We start from the raw sequence: 22,638 nt of genomic DNA, 5'->3' as shown, positions 1-22,638 counted from the left end.
AACTTTATAATCTAGTAAACTGTTTTTCCAAAAAAAATCCTAAAACACTATTAAAATAACTATTAATACAATATATAATACTGTTATGTATCTCTATAAAAAGAATAAAACTTTAATATTAAGCAAAAAATATTGTACGCGATAACATACTTACGTGAAAAAATTTATTTTTGCTAACTGTATTGCGCAGTTACGATATATACCATAAATGTAAGTGACTTAGGACAAATGTAGATGACTTGGGATTTAAAACTTCCTTTAGAAAGATATGGATGGGAACCACGATTAAATTTAACAAAAATACATGCTGTCCCAAGTCACCTACACTTGTTCTAAGTCATCCACATTTAAGGTACGATATAATGCCAAATTATCATTAAATCAACCATGTGCGTTGAATATATACGTCATCAAAATAATTTAACTCCCATAAAGGACCAATAATCCACAAAACGGAAAAATTAAACATATCACGAAAGAGTAACGTGCAAAGCGGCTGAAAAACCAACTTAACTGATATATAGCTGGCTGAAGCGTTAATCGTCGCTCATTGTGCGTCGCCAAACGAGCGCTTAAAACTTGGCCGGGCTGGGGATAAATCTCTCTGATGACCGTATGTATGTGTGTATATCTATACATATGTGTATGTATATATATAGAGAGAGAGAGAGAGAGAGAGAGAGAGATTCCCAAAGGAGATTACGCGCGCACATTCGGCTGGCCGACACAATACTCCATCCGGTATACATATAATAGAGATACGAACGCGTGGGCGTTGATTATTGCTGGCAAAAAGAGGGGGTGAAATGGAAAGAGCACGAGTATAGGGGTGAATCAGGAAAGGAGGGGGCGTTTTATCCCATTTTCCTGAGGGTTATAAAATATTCTGTGCGTGGAATTCGTGCCGCCGCAGGTACCGGAGAACGTGGCATGATCGTCGCAAGGGGAGCTGGATGACCGCGTGGAATAATGGGGAGTAATGGTGAAAAGCCCGAAGGACTTTATCAATGGGAATTGGTGGCCGTGTGTCCTTCTAATGGGCCACAGGCGCTCCCGACAATGCTGGACAATGCACCAGAAGAGCCGATGGTCAATCGGCCGATCGTTTCTCTCTCGCTCGTGCTCTCGTCAGTCCGACTTTTCTTGCTTTCTGTCTTTGTCATTATACCACACTTTATACTTTAGTGTTTCTCTCTTCCTCGATGGTCAGCGAACCTCCCGCGTATGCAGCTGCCTGAAAAGTGCAGACACCCCCGCAGCTGTGCCTTTCTCTTATCCTCTCCTGTCTCCATCTCCATCTCCATCTCTCTCTCTCTCTCTCTCTCTCTCTCTCTCTCTCTCTCGATGTCCCTCCGTCTATTTCTTTCTTATTTTCCTATCTCTTTCTCTTTTCTTGGCCAACTGACCAACAGTCCGCCGCCCACGCTCTTGTAGTCAACACAATACTGGAGCATTGGTTATCTGTCCGTTCAACGCGTTGTTCTCGCGACATTTGCTCGGCCATTTCAGTGACCGAGAGAGAGAGAGAGAGATCTTGTATTTGGTATATAAGCAAAATTCAATTTCATTGCTTTATCTGGCTTTTATGACGCATCCATCAGAAACCTCGAAAATCCTTTTTTAGATTTTTAGAGATCATATCTTTTTCAATGTCTTTATCAGACAGTGACAGATTTTTCCTGGATACAATATATGATCGTATAGATTATATTTCGTCATCTTTTCGTTATGAATTAAATCGCACTGTGCATCAATTATTTTATTTACAAAATAATTCATAAAGCTTAAATATATCGAAAATAATTGTGAATAGAAATTGTTGAAAATATAGTATATATTAAGGATTATAGGCTTTTATTGACACATTCCATGCCGAATCAATTTTCAGTCATCATCATGCAAACAAAAATACCATAGGTCACAGTGATCCACGCTGGAATGATCGCGTGGATCACTGTAGTGACCTATGGTATTTTTGTTTGCATTCGTTGTTATATAAATGTACTTTATAATAGTTAAAAAGATTACGAAAATTATTATTGTAAAAAGGAAGATTAATATATTAATATGCATCGTATATCATAATTAAATATTCGTGTATAAAAAATTATTTTAAAATTACGTCTCTTTTTATAAATATCAAATGACCTGAACGAAAAGTCTAGCGTTATGAGTTCAGCGATGACCTACGTGACACGAAACGTGTTGAAAATGATCTATATAATAATTAAAAAATATCTAAAGCTCTTAGAAATATTTTACAATATGGTAAATAATTAAAGGAAGATAAAGAGAGATATTTAAAAAAAAATTTAATTTTATAATAAACATTTTTTTTAATTATTAATGAAATATGAACAATATTATATCGTTCTATTTGAAAATAACATTTGATGGATAATATATCACATAAGAATATATCACATAAAAATTACAAAATAAAAGGATCAAGTTTACGAGAGATCACATTTTATTTTTCAATTTGTATTTTTCTACTGTATTTTATGAATAAAATATTTGAATTTTTGGAAATAAAAAAAACATGAAATTCTTCATACGTTAGTTGAAAATTTTATCTCACATTTATGGTTTTTATTGTTTTTACTGACAATTGGGTTTCTCGGAAGCTCATATTTGATTAAAGAAAAAATTTATATACTGATAATTTTAAAGAAAGAGAGATAATTTTCATAATCATATCCTTAATTTGGGACGCGTTGTAAAGTGAATTGTAAAGACGAAGATTAAAATTTGGAACGGTTGATAACTTTACTTTACGAATAATAATTGTCAAAAATTGATATAATTGCGTCAATCAATTACATGTTGCACTTTGACATCGACATGATGGTTTTTAATATTTGAAGGGAGAATCGCAGGAGAAATGACAGATCGGAAATGCATGGAAGCATACTTAGGGCAGTATAAATAGCGATCGGATGCGGGTGTGGCGTTTCGCGCGGTTGGAATACAAGGAGCGTCGGAGTGATGCCGACGCGACGCGGGATGCCGCCCTCAGCGATGGAAAACAAAACGTTTGCACGTCTGGAGGGATTTTGGTCGTGGTGGGTGCGATGCGCACGTAAGGAAGTCACAGCGGAGAGTCCCCGGCTGTGACAGGGGGTGCGACGCGTGCGTGAATTTTGGGGAAGAGACGAGGGAGAGCACCGGTAGATTATGTCGCCCACGTGCCAAGGGAAAGCAGCTGCTTATCTGCTCTCCCCCTACACTCCGTTGCTGAGATCAATCACTCCAGGACGCAGCGTATCGTTCGGGAATCTTCAGGACAAGGAGCTACCGACTTTGGGCCCATCTATTAGGCGCCATAACATGCCTCGGGCAATCATTGGCAATCATCGCTGATTGAACGCGATCATCTGGCTCTCGGTATTTGGGGATTGGCGCCGTTGAAAAAGTCGCTCCTTCGATATTCGATCGGATAAAGTGGCAATTCAACGGCACGACAGATGCAACGATCGCTAATAGAAATGGTCCTGAATTGAATGAGATACTTCTCGTATTAAAATTGGATTAACACTGTTTAAATTAAGGGAGTCAGCATGTTGCTTGTGCGAGTAACCATAGCTTTGCGATTAAATCGAGTTATGGAAATATAACTCACGTACTGGAGTTAGATAATTAGCGCTTGAATGGGAAAAAAACAACCATTAATGTGCAAAAGTAATTAACTCTTAACTCAACGCAATATCTCTTCGTTAAAAGAACCATTCTGTACAAATACCTGTGCATGTTTGCATCACTGATTTAACCGCAAGTTTAACGTGTACGTCTCAATCGTATCGAACAGTGCCTGCAGATTCGTGTATAGCAGGTCTTTCGAACGAGTGCATGGAAGTCCGTGCGTTCAAAGAATTAATTACACTTACGAAGAAGGGTGGATTGTGAAAGAAGAGATAATGCATTATGGCGAAAAGATAAATAGGCCGAGGAATCACTTCGATCGCATTAACTGCAATGTTCGCGTTGCAATCTGACGTATTTAACGTCGCACGCGTAATGCCGGCTTGAAAATGGAAAATTTAAACAAAATCTTTAAATTAATTTTAAATAATCAAAAAATAATCATATATTGAGAAAAATGTCTGGTTAGATTAATTGAAATTTTGGTTAATTTGGAAATGAACGAATCAGAATTTTCTCGTTAAACCTATTAGAATTCGAGTGATAATCGGAATTTTGATTGATATAATCAGAATTTTCTGATTCGTCCATTTTTCTATTAGGCATTTTTTTTCAGTGTAAAAAAAAATAAAATTGTTTAATGTATAATTGCAAGATTTATAAATTTACATATTTTTGAGTAACAAAAAATATAAACACGTTCTAGATTTACTTAAATAGAAAGGTGTGATGAGAATTCTCACGTGAGGTATGCTCACGATTGAAATGCAGGTCGGATTAGTGCATCCTGAAAAGAACCCGCATGAAAGGTGGATTACATGGGTAAAGGCGGATCGGGAACGTGGCGTGCAATTCGAAGACGCTTCTCCTTGCTTAAATACGATGCCCGCAAACGGTATAACAGTATTGCCATAAAGTCGTGTAAAAGTAGAATAGGTAGAACATGAGAGAAGAAGAGAGACGAGGGCAGGAAGGCCGAGGGTGGAAGAAAGAAAGCGAGAGGAAGATAGGTGGCGCGTGCCCGACACCCTACTTCAGTTTCAGGGGCGTAACACCCATAAATAAATAGGGCTTCCGTTTTCAGTTCCATTCCATGCTGCCCTCCAGACACGCTCACCGACACGGATATTAATGTGAGCATATGCGTCTATGAGAAAGAGAGAGTGAGAAAGAGATGGAGAGAGCGAGAGCGAGAGAGAGAGAGAGAGCGAGAGAGAGAGAGAGAGAGAGAGAGACTCTTGCCACACACGTACACGATATGTACAGTTTCGACCCGATCGTTTCGTATTTTTAGGATGTTAGTAGTGCGTGGAACTTTTACATATTTCAGGAAAAAGCGGCTTTTCTGAGAGACACGCTTCTTGTCTATGGGATTCTATCAATAGCAAACGCGGAAACTTGCTCGTCCTTCGTTATGAAGCCTCTCCAAATCTGTGAAATCTCTTTCCGGTTTGACAAAATCTCTAAATATCCAGGCGCTCTTAGTTAGTCGAGACTATATATTCCACTACGTGGAAAGAAGTACAAATGGTCCTTCAAAATCTTCGATATCATCTTTAACCTTCAATCGTGAATGGAGCCTCTGATATTTCTGCCATTTATTTTATGCCATTTATTTATTTAATATTAAACAATTATATTTTTTTATTCTAGAAAGACAAACACAATTTCATTCCAAGCACATTTAATGTTAAAAAATGCAAGAAAATATAGCAGTAACTATGTATTTATAGTAGAAAGCAATTATTTTTTTTGCCTCTTTTCATAAAAGTAATTGCGCATACAATATTGCCAATTATTGCTAATATATTGCTAGTATTGGTTGTGCTAGCAATACATATAGCAATACATTAACAATATATAGCAATACATGAGTAATACTTGGCAATATTGTGTGCGCAATAAGTGGCAATACATGATTTGTGGTTGACCCTTCAAAAACTAAGTATCAAAAGTAATATAAAGTATCGTAATGGATATATAAGTATAAATAAGTATTAAATAAGAAGTTATTTAGACTACAACGTTATAATCTAAAGTATACAATACTATGACATACGTATCACGATTTTTAAAACATATATATATATATATTATATATATAAAATCTACATGAAATGTCAAACAAAGATCAGAAGTCAAATTATATCATGTTTGTACATTTAAATTATATTTAAAAAGAAAAAAGAAATAAATGCCAATAAAAACGCAAATCGTATACAAATTTTAAGAATAAATAAATAATTCGTCATTAAAAACAAATATCTCTTTACGATATCATAAATGAAATATCTCTCTATAACAATGCTATATTTCTAACATCGAAAATCATGCTCGTGCGTTATTTGTGAGATCGTGTTTTGTAGTTAATATAAAGATAGGTTTGATTTGTGTCTCAGGTACTATAACCAGTCCGCGATTACGAAGTGTTACAATATCGCTCAGAAGCCGACCCTTTGTTAGCCGCGCGCGTGAAAGCTGGTCTTTGATTTACTCGTGACGCCGAAGTTATATGGCGACAAGTATGAATGAGCCATTAAGGCCGGAAATTTCGTAGTCTGTAAAGACTAGTGTATCCCGGTTATTTATCTAAATTGCACAGCGACTCGTTAGTTTCACGCGTATTACCATAAATGCGGTGACACATTTCATAGACCTGTGCGCGTCGGTCACTAAAAAGGAATAGATTCGCCGAGTGACTTAATCTTGTTGTTGTATGTGAATGTACTCGTCGAGTACTCCTCTGACGATTTTTCAAATAAATCCCTGACACGCCGTGCCGTGTATTTAATTCTGCCTATCTAAGTCGCGCGTGTGTGTACATCGCTCTCGAGAGTAACCCGATTTCCATTCAATGGAAAGATGGTGTAAAGATCTATTTGGATTCACCGCCGGAAAAATGGCGAATATAGTGCTGCCAGCACGATGTAATTGTGTTGTCGGTGCTCGATAAAAATATTCTCACGGAAGTCACTAATCTTATTGATGCGCCATTGTAAATTCTTCGGGAGTTGCGAGAGAGATGCAAATTCGTTCGGTGTATCCGAAGTCTAAATATAGGGGAGAATATAGAATATTTATACCTAGATAGTCGTTATATTCGTATATATTATATTTATATCACTGTCTGAGGCATTGATAGATCGACGATTGTACTTCAGGTCAAAAATAAATCCTAAACTGAGATTGTTACAAATTGAAATATAACGAGCACGCTAAATTATATACTTATAATAATTGTTAAATATTTTATATCCGTGTGTGTTATAGTGCGGATATTTATTAAATAAAGTTTATTTATTAAATAAAAATATTTTATTTACTTAGACAATTTTTATCATTCACTTGCTATAACAGGATGCAAATCAATTTACTGTATGCTATAAAAGCTTACTATGTATCCTTGATAATGCTGTACTGATGAAATTTAATGACTGCAATATAATAGGAAAAAAAAGCAAAGAAATGACTCTTTCAGGAGTTAAACATTGTCGCGGTAATTTTATTCATTGTACTTAAAAATTGTTAAAAATTTCGTTTTATTATTCATAAATTATACGTAATGAAACTTTCAGTTGTAGGTTTTGTAACTTTGTATTTGACATACATTTATTGTCGCGCCTAATGATACTTTCAGTTTTATTACACGGTACTATCCGAGAACTTTCTAAGCAGATATACCTACGTAGGTTTCCAAGGAATAAAATGGTAAGCAACGCTAATAATTGCAATCGCAGAATAGCAATGAATTCGAATGATACAAGTACGACTATTGACTTTCACATTCAAAAATTGCTTCCGTTTCAAAGATAGCGTTTTACGTATTTTCTTCATTAGGAAAACTTTTAATTTAAATAGTGATTGTGTATAGTTTAATGCTAAAAATCCATTATCTGCTAATTACAATCGTTAGCTTTCATTACACCACGCTATTTATCTCAGAATTTGCATTCATTCCTTCTCAGTATATATGTATGTCTGCTTTCCTCCAAAGCTTTTCCTCTGCAATACATGTTTTATGTCGCGTGGAGTGTAACAAAATAACGCGCTTAACCAATTTCCCCTCGTACTGAAACCCCATTCGTAGGAATAGAAATTCATCTTATCGACAAAGCGAGAGGGGGGAGGGGGGAGAGAGAGAGAGAGAGAGAGAGAGAGGCATGAACCTGCGGTATTCCTTCTTTTCTCTTTCCCCTGATTACACATATGCTCGCATTTTTTTGAACCCTCGTTCCTCGCAGACTCGTTCACACCACGCAACACTCGCGGTGACAAAAGCGCAGCGATAGCGGACATAAACCGTTATGAACGTGGGCGTCAGACTAAATATACCAATGTAAATATTCACTCGTAGATTACAGAAGGGTGTGGCGGGTATGTCGCACTCGGAGAAAATGCATTAAGCGAGAACGAGAAGAGCCAAGTCTCGCTGTTACGCATCGCGACATTTCCAAAAGTATAAGTCTCGGCCGCCATTACGGGCGGATGCAAAATTCAGCGACGGATAACTGGAAGGAAAGGACGAACATCTCGCGAGCGAAAAACTTTCTGTCACAGCTTATTCCCGCATAATTTGCGATTAGCGCCACCATCTGAGACTGTCTCGTTGTTGTGACAATCGCCGCGGAGTTTACGATCGCAAAAGCTCAACGGTCGGTATTCAACGAATTCGCAAAATTATACGCTGATACTTATGACGAAAGGCAACAATAAAAATTGCAAGTAGCGATCACCGCGATTCTTTTTTCGACGCTTGCGTAAATGCCTCAACCAAATGCGATGGTATTTTCTCTCTCGAATCTCATACGCAGCGCGACAGGTATTTATCGAAGCGCAAAAAACCTTCGCTCTTTGCCATCTTATGGGAGGATTGTTGACTATTTTTTATTTGTTTTTGTAGAGAAATAAGTTTATTCGACCGTGAGTTTAGTGCGCGCCACGGATATCGAAAAATAGGTTTAACGCGCGATTTGTGATTGACGCCTCATTGCGTTCGTTATTGTTACGACGTACGCAGAGATATTTTACGATCGCGTATTCCGCATTTCGCCCGAACAAATATATTCTCCGATGCAGGAGGAAATGCAAAAGGAAAATACAAAATTACGGAAGCATTTGAAATAAAAGGTAGAACAAATAGACAAGACTCGGGGCTTTTATGATATCTTTACACGTACGACACGTATTTACGTTGTAATCATAACTTACATTTCTTAATTTCATTAAAAATACAATTATGTTATGAATATTTTAATCCTCAGTCCACATTCTGGATCTTTTTGGTACAAACAAAATTTCACTCTTAAACTATGAAATAAAAAAGGTGAAGGTTCTGGTTCCCTCTTCTAAAATATTTTACTAAAAAAATTATTTGATAATGTAATAGAAATGTTGGAAAGTAATGATGTTCTCCACATTTTTTGAAAGTTTAGACCAGTAAAAAGAACTTGGATTGAACTTGGAATAAAAATATGATTGCAGAGGATTAATAAAAGATAAATTACGAGTATCAATTGACACATTCAATTTTACTTGGAAGAGCTTTTATCATGGCTTGTTTTAATTGTCTGTTTGAAGATGAAGCTGAATACGAAGAATTTACGTTAACATCCTGATGCCAGATGACGAAATTTCTTATGGGAATAGTGAACATTTTGTGAAGTACGGTATAAACTAAATTGAAATGATATCTCGAATTTAAAATTATATTCATACATTTAAGTTTATTCAACTAATTTTAATATGCAGTAAATAATAAAATAAATTAGTTTAGAATACAAAACGAGAGCTTACTTTGCAATTTTTAAATTGCAGAATGGATATATAAAATCGCGATAAAAGTAATTAAATTATCTCTCAATAAAATTCTAATTTACCTATATCTAATAACAATGTTGGACGATCGTAATTTCTTTATTCTCTACTTTTGACTAAAGAAATAGATTTGATTTCTATTGAAATTTCTTTAAAGATATGTAAAGAGTGCCTAATTCTGGCTTGTTTTATAAAATATCATAACCGAGATAGATAACCGATATAATGACCTCTGGCTTGTCTTCTATATTTACTTATCACACTACTCTCATGACATGTTTGTCGGTATAATTTTATGATTGCAGAGTAAATTTGTTGCGAAGAAGTTTATCATGCGATTGATGAATATCTCGTAACGGTTATGTCGAAATACGTTTTTTATATTTCTCGTGACAGTAATTGATAGTGAAGAAATTAATAAATCATGCATACTTATATGAAAAGTTTCTTTATGAACTTACATTACTATATGTAATCGGAATCCTACTCGAATTAATATTTCTTGAACGCTTGCTTAACACAGTTATATTGATTTCATTGTTTTCAAGTAAATGCCATAAAATACAAAACCAAGTTCTATCGTGAATGTTTAAAAAATGAGAAAAATATACATAGACATTGATACGACATTTAACATTATTATTGTTTTTAAATGTTTTAAATGTTTGTTTTTAATGTTTGTGTATTTCTTTTTAATTTCATCTTCATTTACATTAATATTTATTGATAAAATGATATCATTTGGTGTACACAACGATATGCAGAAATTTCGTCGGCCCGATTAATTCCTCCGTCGCGGCAAACTTTAGCACCCCGACACCAGATGACGAAATTCTCTCGTGCGTAGCACGTGCGGTTAAAACGAAGTCACAAAACAAACCCAGAAGTCGTGCAGGACCGTCTGGAGGCAGCAGGCCTCCTCGTTTATCGGCGTGCTACTCGACGACGGAAGGACGTCCGCATTACGAGTAAATATTTGAAGATCTTGACTCGTAACGTCGGAGATCCTCTCCTCATAAAAACCGCGGGATGTAGAATCAACGTGTGCGTTCCACAGCGGTCTCTGCCAAATTGCGAGCGTGTCTATTCTCGCTGCAAGAAAGTCGGATGTACTTTGTGACGTATTGTTCTCTTGCTCCCTTGCTACTCAAGACAGACAGCATCACATCCGCCATTTAATTTATTATTAAAATATCACGTATCATCATATATCATATATCATCGGAGAAAGACAAATGTAGGAAGATACATATAACATCTGTCTATATTATATATGACAGCTATCAAAATTGATCAAAGATTATATTGGCACTGAAGTTAAAGAGAACTTTATCAAATGCGTGCATGCATACAGATTACGTATAACAGATTTGGTATTATTATAGTCGGTATATTTTAATTAAAAAAAAATTTTTGATGCTACAGCAAAATTTTGATTCATAGAACCAAATATTTTTCCTAGTGTAGTTTTACAATTTGGATCTTTTTTTAACACACATAGGTGAAATTTCTTAAATTTCTCCAAAATAAAAGAACGCAGTCCGCGAGTTTCTCTTCTAAAATACCTTATTAAACAATTATTTGATAATGTGATAGAAATGTTAAAAAGTAACTTTGAACTCTCTTTTCCATATTTTCTTTGAAAGTCTAAAACAGTAAAAAAACTTGAGTTGCACAAAGAGAGATTAAAAATATAATTGCAGATGGAGGATTAGTAATCTTTTTCTATAGTTTAATAACTTGTTAACTATTATAGTACCGCGAAGATTTAGAGAGAACGTAAATTAAGATCGCGAGTTGCGAATATAATCTGTATAGAGTATATACGGAAAAGCTATTTACCGATATGACGCGTGAGAGATTTTCAACGGGCCGTGAAAGAGTTGAGGCGATAGATAATATTTGACACAGCAAGACCGTCCTAAGTTATGACCGATACGGAAAATAAGGTCTCGATCCCAGGGGAGCTGCGCGGTAACGTATCGCCGACTTCTCGGAATCTCGCGAGGCATTATGTTATATGGGTATAAATAACCGAACAGGAGCAATAATACGTAATAATATATCAGTCCGGATTTTAGTGCTGTAGCTAGGTCGGTCGGCCCAGCGGTCGTAATTCATCGCGCAACCCGACTCACCCTATATCTATATATATAAATGTACGTATAACTTGGTGTATATCGACGACGACGACGACCGAGAGTTCATGTGAGTTTTGCGGAAAGAGACCTTCGATCGAAGTTCTCGATAAAAATTGAAAAAGTTGATCGATACCTTCTTCTTTGTCATCAGTTTGAAAGTATTGCAAATGGATGAGATACCATAAATCATAGAATTTCACCTGATCATTTTTACCCTTAGTATACATACGATTGAGTCATTCATATGTGTCCTGCATATTTCTTTCCTTTGGAAAATTACTTGTATCAAGTAATTATTTGTATATAATTTTTTAAATACCTCATAAATATTTCCTAAAGATGTTAAAGTATATATAAGAATCGTTTAATCATTTTTGCATATTTTTATTAAAGTGATGAAAATTAACCCACAAATAATTTATCAAAAGATCAAAAAATCAAAAAAAGTGTAAAGATGAAGAGAGAACGTCTGTTTACTTTAATTTACAATCAGCGTTTATATAAACATGTAAGATATTTAAAAAATATTTTAATTTTTGTTAAAACTGTAAAATTGATGAAGTAATTAAATTATAATGGCAAGTGTTTCTATTAAATCCTTCTTTCGGTCGATAAGACATGCATAATTACACGCATTTATAAATTATTGGAAGAATTTGCGTAAGGACGAAATCAAGTCTAGACTCCAAGCAACCCCCGCGATGGCCGAAGTAGGGTCGGAAGTTAAGTTAGGTTCGGTTACACGAGAGGGTTGGGGCGGCAGATTTCATCATAATAATTTTCCAGGCCATTAAGTCAAAGGGGGTGAACACGATCTACTTTTGCATAAGGAACTAAACAATCTTACCAGACCGAAGGGATGAGTCGCGCTTCTGCTTTTGCCCTTCTGGCTCTTTGAAATCTAACACTGGAGCGTGTTTACGAGATGCCGAAACATCGTTTAAACTGCATTTTTCTGCAGGCTAAATTAACTTCCACGGGTATATAAACTTGCGTATACAATCGTATTCAGGAATGTTTTATGGATTAAACGAAAATCGATCGTTGATATTGATATGGAAAATTTACGCGCAAGTTTGTAATCGCGATTCGATATACCTCCTAGAGTGCGTTTTGCGTGTGAAATACATACTTCGAGATTCCTGCGGCCACTCGCTCGAAAGTCACCCCGGTATTCTCGGGTTGCGCGATATCTTTCAATATTTACCAACCGTAAGCGTGCCGGGACTGGCGTTGCAAGCATTAATATTACATTATATCAATAAGGGTTTGAAAAATCAGGGGTGCCGCGGCAAACAGATAGGCGTCGTTGAGGCTTCGCGTTACTCCGCAAACACTCGACTCCTCCCTTCTCTTTCAATCTTCCTCCTTCACTATGTTTTTCACCTTCGGGCTAAAAGATATTACACGACCGGCGTCGAAAGTAATATCATCTTCCTTCGTGCGCGCACGTAATCAAAATACTGTGTTGAAATAACAGTAAATAGTTCTTTATTACGCTTCTATATGTTATGTTACAAATATTTAATTCCTACGTGTAAACGCGATACGATCATTATTGTACATAGGGATCGTTTATTGCTTGAAATATGCTTGAGATGTGCTTTCGGGCGGACTACGAGAAAGGTGAGGTAAAAGAGTTGAGGGAACAAGAAGGAAATATTCGTAACGAATTCCATTTATAAAAGTGCAATTCGGGGATATATATAGTCGTGCGCGCGATAGTGACACGATCGATGTCACTGGCAGTCGCAGAGAGAAGACACGCGGCGCGTTCGGTATAGATTTATTTTACAGGAGACACTGTAGCGCGACAGTATCGTAAAATAAATCTAAATAAATTTTTACTCGCACGCCACCACGTACCAGTCGATTACGAATTATATTCAATCTCTGATATTATTTATTTAAAGAAAAACTATCAAATTAGACGTCTAGCAATTCTCGATAAATATATAAAAGTTTTTCGTAAATCGTTGATCCATTAGTCCATAGTGATAAATATGTTAAATCGCGTGATATTTTTATAAGGAAAAAAATTTCGCACTTCTCGATACTTCAAAATACTAAAAAAAAAAAAAAAAATAAGATTCTTGTTGTTTCCGTTGATAATTATTTTTTTTCCTTTTTTTTTTGGTAAGAATATCAGCGAACGGTGGAATGTGAATTCGCATAGCAGGCGTCACTGCGCTTTTCACGTGGAAGGTCGAGACGTTTTCAGGGCGAAATAGTCCTCCCCCCCTTCCCTCTGGCGGCCAGAGAGATATCCGCGGTGAATTCTATTTATAAAAGTGCATTTCAGACGAATAGTCGAGCATACAATAGTGATCAGCATAGAGGCTCCGCAGACACGAAAGCGTAGTCCATTCCGGTAGCGATAGCGTGGTGTGGTGCGTCGTTGTGTGACGCGCCGCTGGGCGGAGGGTACTAGGGTAGCCGATAAATCTGAGAGCTGCAGTGCTCCACGAGCACGTAGATCACGGGGACGTACTTGCCTCTTTTATTTTCATTTCGCGTCTCGAAAACCGCCGAAACGAAAATAGCACGAGATCAGGCCCCGAGAGTTGCGCGCGTGAAACCCGCGCGCGTATATACAAGGTGAACCTAAGTCACCGCCTTTTCTCGCCTTCGTGATAGCAAACTCGCGTTGTATTCGCGACAATTCCTCTCTCAACTTTCTTTTCGAAAGTCTGATGTTGCCTTAAAGAAGTGAATTTAGTAAAGTGTTTATTTATTTTAAAGATCAAGGACTTCTCACAAAAGTTCAACTTTACTATCGGTATTCAATCGGATAAAAGTGTCTGGAGGTTAAAAGAAATTTATATCGATTTTGCAAAAATTTCACGCGCAGTTTGAACGTTCAACGAATAATTCAATATTATAAATCATATTTAATACTTAAAAGTATAAAGAATTCAAATGTATCAATTTAAATTTGTTGAGAAATCAGCCGTTTGAAACTGCCTGCGACACCATGTATATCTATATGTTTCGTTCACGTAGACGAAGTCAGTATTCTACCCCCCCCGTATTTGCACCACATGAGTCCCTTTTTTTTTTCCCGATGTCACCTTCGTGACCACTTCGTCATCCAAGCTTCGTGCTTACATCTCGTACTTTTAATAAATCGTACGAGACCATCTTTCCGGGCGTTCTTTCGAAACGACGGCAACGACCGCAAACTTTGCGCTAATTGGCGCCTGACCTTTGGCGCCGCATCCTCCAACGAGAAGAACAGCTGAGAATTATCCCGTTTTGCGACACCGATCGCCAAGCTCTTGAATTTTTTTTTTTTGTTTTTGGTATATAATTTTCTCGACCGTAATCTCTTCACCCTATTCTCATTTATATTTGTTGCGTTTTAATCTTTCTATTATAAGAAATAAAATATTAAATATGCCGCGCAAATTAATGAATGTAAAAAAAAGTCGAGTAAAGGAACTTGCCTATTTCAAATGTCTCTTAAATGTATACTGAACAATGATAACAAATATTAAGAATTGTACTATCGCTCAAAAGTACGTGGGTCAACAAGTAGTCTTAATTTTTATTGTTTTGATTGTTAAGGGCAAAATTAATAATTTACTAATCTATTTACATTGAAAAAAATTTCCTAAATCTAAGCAATATTTTTTTTTAGTAGTAATGTAAGTAGACATTTCTTTGTTGCAAATAAATATTTACTATAATAAATGTAAACATAATATTATTTGACTTAAGTATTTTATTTTTAATAAATATTCATTTAAAGTGGTAAAGAAATATTTAATACTATTCACAAGAAAAGATTACTTCTAGATTTAGGAAATTTTCGTTTTCAGTGTATTTACTATGTACTTCTTTTTAATTAAATGAAGAAGAATGGATTTCAATTTCCTTTTCTAATCTTCTTGTTAGGCTTAATAGCTTAAAATTTTTCATTCTATACATATGCTATAAAAAGAACGTAGTAGAATTAGAACAAAATTTGGACGCATAAAAGATACACACATAAATCGAGGTGGACAAATATTTTTATTTGCGGTAGTATATATTAAAGAGACATCATTTGCTGTAATATGTCGAACGGAAATCGATGAAAATGTAACGCGATAGTTTTCGATATATCCGAGAACGTCTAAAACACGTGGGGAGTAAACATCTTAAGAGTCCATCAACATTTTGGATGTAAATAAAAGATACTCTCGTTCCTCGTCTCCATCCGCCATCTCTTCCTCCATCCTCTCTCTCTCTCTCTCTCTGGCTCGTCTATTTTTCTTACTTTCGCTGGCGCGTGCTCTAGTGCAGACGAGGTTCATTCGGCTAGGAACCTCTCTCATAGCACTCTATACTTCCCATGGGGAATGACTGGAAGCGCCAGGCCTCCATAACGCCACCACCGCCGTCGTCGTTGCCAGTTGGTTGTTGTATCGAAAGAATGCCAGATACTAAAGCGTAGGCGAAATCGACATAGTGACGAATAAACGCGATCTTTAAGGTATCGATTGCAAGAGTTGTTAAATGTCCTCGTCCAACTTTCTCTATGATACACAAACTGCTAACACGACAGTAAGTGAAGGTAAATTATATATATATACATATATATATAATTTTTTTTAAGATTTTTTGAATCATTTAACTGTCGCAAAAAAAATTCGAATCTTTTTTGTAACAAATGCAAATTTGGAATCGTATAAACTTATAAAATATGTGACGTAATTTAGAAAGAGAGAGACAGAGAGAGAGAGAGAGAGAGAGAGAGAGACGGTTAACATATAAGTTATATCGATATATATCTATGTAAATTTTTCATTAAAAAAAAGTGAAATATAGTATTCGGTATACATTTTACAAGCATTGAAACAGTTGATATAGCCAAAGATAAGATTAAATATTTTCGCATTTATTATCGTAGAATTGTTCAATTCTTATCTGTATGAATACATAATTTATCATACTTGTAATGTATGCGATGCAGTTTGAAAATATGCATTGTTTCGTTTTCGCAAGTAGAACAAGTACAACAAATATTTGCGAGCCGCTTAAAAAGCACTGAATATTCTACAACTGATATGACCATGAAAAAAAAAATGTTCGCAATCGGTGCTAATAATTAAGTAATTCGTATGCACATTTTGATAACGTATACGATATTACAATCTTTACTAAATTACTAATAAATAAAACGAAAACAGGAAAATAATAATAATCGTATTTATTACATCGATCGCGATCGAATAAATTATAAAAATACTTGTAAAAAGTCTTATGCCTTGAGACACATAATAAAATGAGTACACAAATATGTTTTTTTTACGCGTGACAACGTATCCTTTGGAAAGTGTCATTAATCTGATCACCTTCATTCAAAGCCTTGTAGATGAATTTTTCATTTATTTTCCAAATATTATACTCGATATCAAGATAACAGTCACGCGATTCTGACGTACGTTAATACATATCGATATAAACTTCGATCGAGTGCAAGTTTCAAGTACACACGAGCTTGTACTCTTTTTTTTTTTCATTTTCATTTACGCCAAGCATAAGCGACGCTACTACCGGGAGGACCGTCGATCACCCGGACGTGACAGTTGCAGCTAAGCCCAAAGCACGAGACGACGAGCCGTGGCTAATTGCCACGCGTAACAAAAAGCTCCGTTTCGCTTTCGCCTCTTCGCTCTCCGAACCGAGCCTCTCACTCTACTCTACTCGCGCGATCCCCGACGTAGAGATGTCTCTTTCGCTCCGGAAACTCGCGCTAGACGTGCGTACGCACGCATCGTCCGCGTATTTTCATCGGCGCGCTAAAAGATCCGTTTATCGTTACATTATCGTCCGATCTTTAACCCTGCTAACAGTCACTCAGGTATTTTCGATAATTAAAAATACAATTGCTGGCCGAAAAAAGTGGACAGCAGAATGAGATACTTGGCGTTTACAGAATAAATTTGATAAATATAAAATAGAAGTATATACTTGAATGAATTTACTGATTGGATAATAATTAAACGATCCTCGATTCAGCATACAGAGTTCGTAATTTGATCGATAACGGGTTCAATTGATTTTTCGTGTGACCCGACATGGAACTGCAATCAAATAACAATTAAACATTCGATTTGCGTTTCCTAAAAGTAGGATAGCAGGGAATAATTAACTAATGCAAATCTTATAGACATAAAACGAATTTCGCTGAATGAGGACCAATGTCCTCGCGATCGTTAAAATTTTGCAACGAATATCTTTACTTTACGGAACGATAGCGCGCGAAAGTATCAGCATTTTTTTTCATTTCATGGCTATCTAATAAAATAAGAAATGGCCAATAAAGAATAAAAGTGCAGCACGTATCGGATGCATATATCTATACAGTGTATCTATACAGAGTTACGTCGCTGCGAGCTTTAATATTAAATCCAGACATGTAGGTACTGCAATATGTGTATGCTATGGGTTTTTGTGTGCGTGTACGTGCGTGTGTGTTTAGATATATCTCGAAGAGTCTGAAGTAGGTACTCAATTCACGATAATCGAGAACAATTTGTAAAATGCTGAACGATATCAATCGCCGCGACGCATGCCTCGTTACACGCGATTAATCTGCGTACGAGATCGGAGTGCGCTGCTAAATTTTACAAATATTCAAAATCACCGTTGTTTTTTTTTTATCACAAACACGCACTTTCAGTGGCGGCACGCGAGCGACCGCATCTGTCGTAGCTGAGATAATAAACACATGCACGCACGGAAAGTGTATATGTGGCTCGATCTTTACGCGCGTGTAAATCTAATTCCCTTGACATCAATAACAGTAGGACGAATCCCATCGCATGGCGGAATGACATTTCCACGTTACACTCACGTAACGCGGAGATGATTCCTTCGTATAAAGTCGTACAAAGGGAATACTCAGCATTGAAAGAATATATTCGCGTTTCATCAAAAATGATAGAACATTATTTGTTTTTCAATCATAAATTTTAACTCATTTTTCTGTAGAGATTCCTAGATATGTATCTTGAAATCTGTGACGTATGCGTCTCTATTTTTATATGGAGTATTTTTAGCTACATTATGTTCAAACTAGAGATGGGTGATATTGGGATGATATTTTAAATATTTTTCAATTTTTTCTCGATATTTTCTCTTTCGATATTTAACGATATTACGAATATCAAACTTTCGATATGGGGTGCGTTTCGTTTTATGCTTACCGAGCTTGGAAGCATCATTTATTCTTATTTAATATTTCATAGATGAATTTCAACAAGGATGAATTTATGCTTACAGCGTGTGAGTGTAAAGACGAAACTCTCCACAGTTAATTATAAGCGCGTGTTAGTTTAAAACGGATTAAAATTGGATAGAAACTTTCATTCTTTATCGTATATACTTACACAATTTATTTTTTATTTTTATTTATATATTTGTACATAAAATAAAAAGTGAATTGTAAATTTATATATATTTATATATATTTATATATATTTATATATATTTCAATTAGTACTATATATATAATATCTTATAATACTACAATTACAAAAAATAACAGAATTTTTAAAAAATTCTGATTAGAGAGAATAGTTATTCAAAGGATGATCGATGAAAGCCTCAAAACAATCTCCAACCTTTATTTTTGCAAAAAAAATAGATTTTTTGCACATAGATATGCATATCAATACATACCGATGTGCGTATCGACAATATAAATACAGAAATATGGATTAATATCGATATCAATAATATCGCATATTATCTAACCGATATTTTGATGTATCAATACTTCTATTCACGATATATTGCGATACAAAATATCGAGATTTTTTTTCTGTATCGCTAGTTCAAACATTCAGATTAGTTTCTATATTCGAGCACGAATCTTATCTGCGGCAAAACTGTACGAGATATCGGAAATTTCTTTGAGACATCCAATCCTCGCATATCTTATTTTAGTGAAGCTGAATGGATTAGATGAGACGATAACTATCGAAAAGTTCATGCAACATATAAATAGATCAATCAGATTTAATAATATCGAGAAATCTAATATGTGTAAAAATTATTCGATTGTATCAATCATGTGTAATCAAAGTTATATTGTTATAAAGGGATTCGAAGTATCAAATCAATAAGAATAAATCAAATAAGAGAAAGAATTCTATTTTCAATCGAAACAAACCTTAGTGCTTAACATTCATATGAAAATTTACAAATACATTTTTCTATATATAAACTGCACACCGATTTGATTTGTCGCGTAACTCGAAACGCAATCATAAACTAAAGAAAATAATATCATATTACATCGAGTGCCAATAATTTAATAATGATGCTAATAAGCAGTTTAAAACACTGCAAAGAACTTATTGCGAAAAATATCATCTTAGCAAGAGTTTGAACCTGGAACTTGCAGCTTTTCAGGATACGCATTATAGAATTGTTCGAAATGGATTCTGTGAGGCGCGATTGGCATTGTTTAATCATTCCCTAGATTTCTATTGTGGTTTCTAAGGAAAATGGAATAATTCCAATCGGAATCCATAAAGTTCGAATCTACATAGCATATAAAACGCAGGTCGCAATATGCAGGACGTGAAAGTTCATCCAATTTTCTTGCGTTCTGCGTCCTGCACCTATTATAACAATTAAAACACGTTAGATTAGTTTCTAATCATGCGACCCGCATTCTGCGTGCTGCATAGATCCGGCTTAATACGTGTCATAGACAAACGTCTTATCAATTCGATTCGAGACATGTGGAGATACTTGTATATACTTGTCTTATTGTACAAATATCATAATATTGTATCTATCGTCGCAATGTTGTAATCGACCGTTGTATTTCCTACATTGAAATTCAGTAAATATCAAACGGGCATCGATCAATCGTTACTAGTCAATTATGGATTATGGAGCTTGGCATGCGTCAATCGGCATGAGACACGTAAATTATAGCGGCCGGCGGAGACGGTTTCCCGCTGATTCAATGCACGCCAACTCAATTAAACGAAGTGACGTACGCGAAGATAAATAATCGTTGCGCGGTTTCGCATGCATCTCGTGTAAGATTATAAATTCAAAAGGAATGATACCTGCCCGCACTAACGAATGCGATGGTGAGCGGCGAGTCGCTCCGGCGAAACACCGATTTTTTTCCACTACGCGATTTATAAATGTACTGAATTAAGCGATGCGATACGACGGTGAATGCTACTTAAAAGATGGAAATGTGTGATCGGCATAAGATCAATCGTCAATATTTGCGAGCATCAAATGTTACGCTGCGAAGATACGTGAGCTACATCACGAACAAAATTCAAATATATACGAAAAATTGAATATAGTTTTTATACCTACGTATGATGGTGTATTATATACTCGTCAAACTATATGCTCATTGAATTGCATGTGTTTAAATTTTCTTTAATAAGTGATTTCATTAATATCATTGTTATCAAATTATAATTCATCGTTTATTAATGTGTTTACGGGCTAAGATGACTTCAAGTGAGCTACTTAGGTTATAGGTCATTGAGTTATAAATCAATGCATACATTCCACGAGTTTTATATTCACGTTTTAATTTCAATCAATGGAGTTTATATAATTTATTTATTTGCTCTTTATATTCGATTCTCGGAACTTATTATTTGTACTCGGTAAAAAGTGAATAAAAGAGTTCGAAGGGTGAAATCTATGCCGTGACTTGTAGCAACGATTCCAATCGCAGCAAACTTTCGTTTTGCATTTCGATTAAGGATGGCGAGTAAAATTTCACGCTATAAATGTTTCCGCTCGTACACAAATCGCAATATACCGAATTAATTTGCATAAGCAGTTGCGCGGAAGCCATTATCAATAGGATATGTTGAAATCCAAGGTATTATTATGCGAAACAGGTAAATTGCTGAAATAAGCATAAGTAAATATTGTGATATAATTGTTGTATTGCAAATAGCGTGCATCTAGTCTGAATAGCCTGATTTACATATGTAACGTTACGATTGTTTCGCATATTTAATTTGATTCTACGCGAAAGCGTGTTCTGGAAGTAAGACATTTTCCATTTTCGCATTTGGTGAAGAGAGCGGAAAGAAGAACAACTCTTGATGAAACCGTCTCGACTTCATGGAAATTGGAAGGGGAGTTTATATTGCATTAGTAGGAATAACTTTGCATCCACGTAAAGAAAATCTTGCAGTTTTGGAAAGTTCGAAATCATTCAGTGTTGAATCAGCAAACAACGTGGATTTAGATCTTCTGCCATTTTGAATTGTACTGATATTTTTATTATTTTCCGGACTATACTTAATAATGTTAATTTTACATATAAATATTCAATAAAATATAATGTAGCATTTATAAACAAATTAAAATTTTATATGTGTAAAAAACATTCGCATCTCAAGATTGAAAATTAAATTCGGCGGACAGTTTAGATCGCAGTTAAGATTGGATAGAGGAGAAAGTGATATTATGACCAGTGTAGATAGGATGGCTCTTCTTAATATGTTTTATTATAAGTAGCGAATTTTGATGATTACTTATGAAATTATTTATACACCATGACGCTAATATGCTAATACACAATAGCCAGCATTTGTTATAACATATTTTTACTTTCAAATATTTGGAAACGTTTTTAAACGGTATACAGTTTAGCATTTAATTACACTTCTTCATTTTAAATTTGAGGGCATTATCACATGAATATACGTATATTTTAGTGTATTGTTTGTTATTTAACATTTTATTTGGCTGTAGTATACGTTTCGAGTTATGTAAACAATAGTATGGCATTTTGCTAATATGGCAATTTGCCTGATTGCTGATGATCTCTTTTTTCGGTTTTTATATCAAAATACAATAATTATTCCATGAATCGATTGTAATTCTACTATTAAAAATTCTATAGTTTGTTATATATACTATTATATATTTAGTACTGAATAGCTTATTGTGAAAGAAGTTATGTGTATGTATATACATTTGCAATATTTTACTTTTTCGGTTAATTTAAAAATAATGTTTTTTTGAACAAAACCAATTTTTTAAA

General features: G+C 35.2%; 1 protein-coding gene across 1 annotated transcript in view; it reads right to left on the bottom strand.

Annotated features, from left to right (window-relative positions):
- The window catches only part of salm (spalt major), a 98,183-nt gene that overhangs the window by 45,602 nt on the left and 29,943 nt on the right, over positions 1–22,638 (bottom strand). The gene's annotated exons all lie outside the window — the stretch shown is intronic.

Source organism: Acromyrmex echinatior, chromosome 3, assembly GCF_024713525.1.
Source record: "Acromyrmex echinatior isolate Ae372 chromosome 3, ASM2471352v2, whole genome shotgun sequence".
Classification (NCBI taxonomy): domain Eukaryota; kingdom Metazoa; phylum Arthropoda; class Insecta; order Hymenoptera; family Formicidae; genus Acromyrmex; species Acromyrmex echinatior.
The sequence above is the reverse complement of the archived record's forward strand: the minus strand, read 5'-3'. Positions and strand labels throughout refer to the sequence as shown.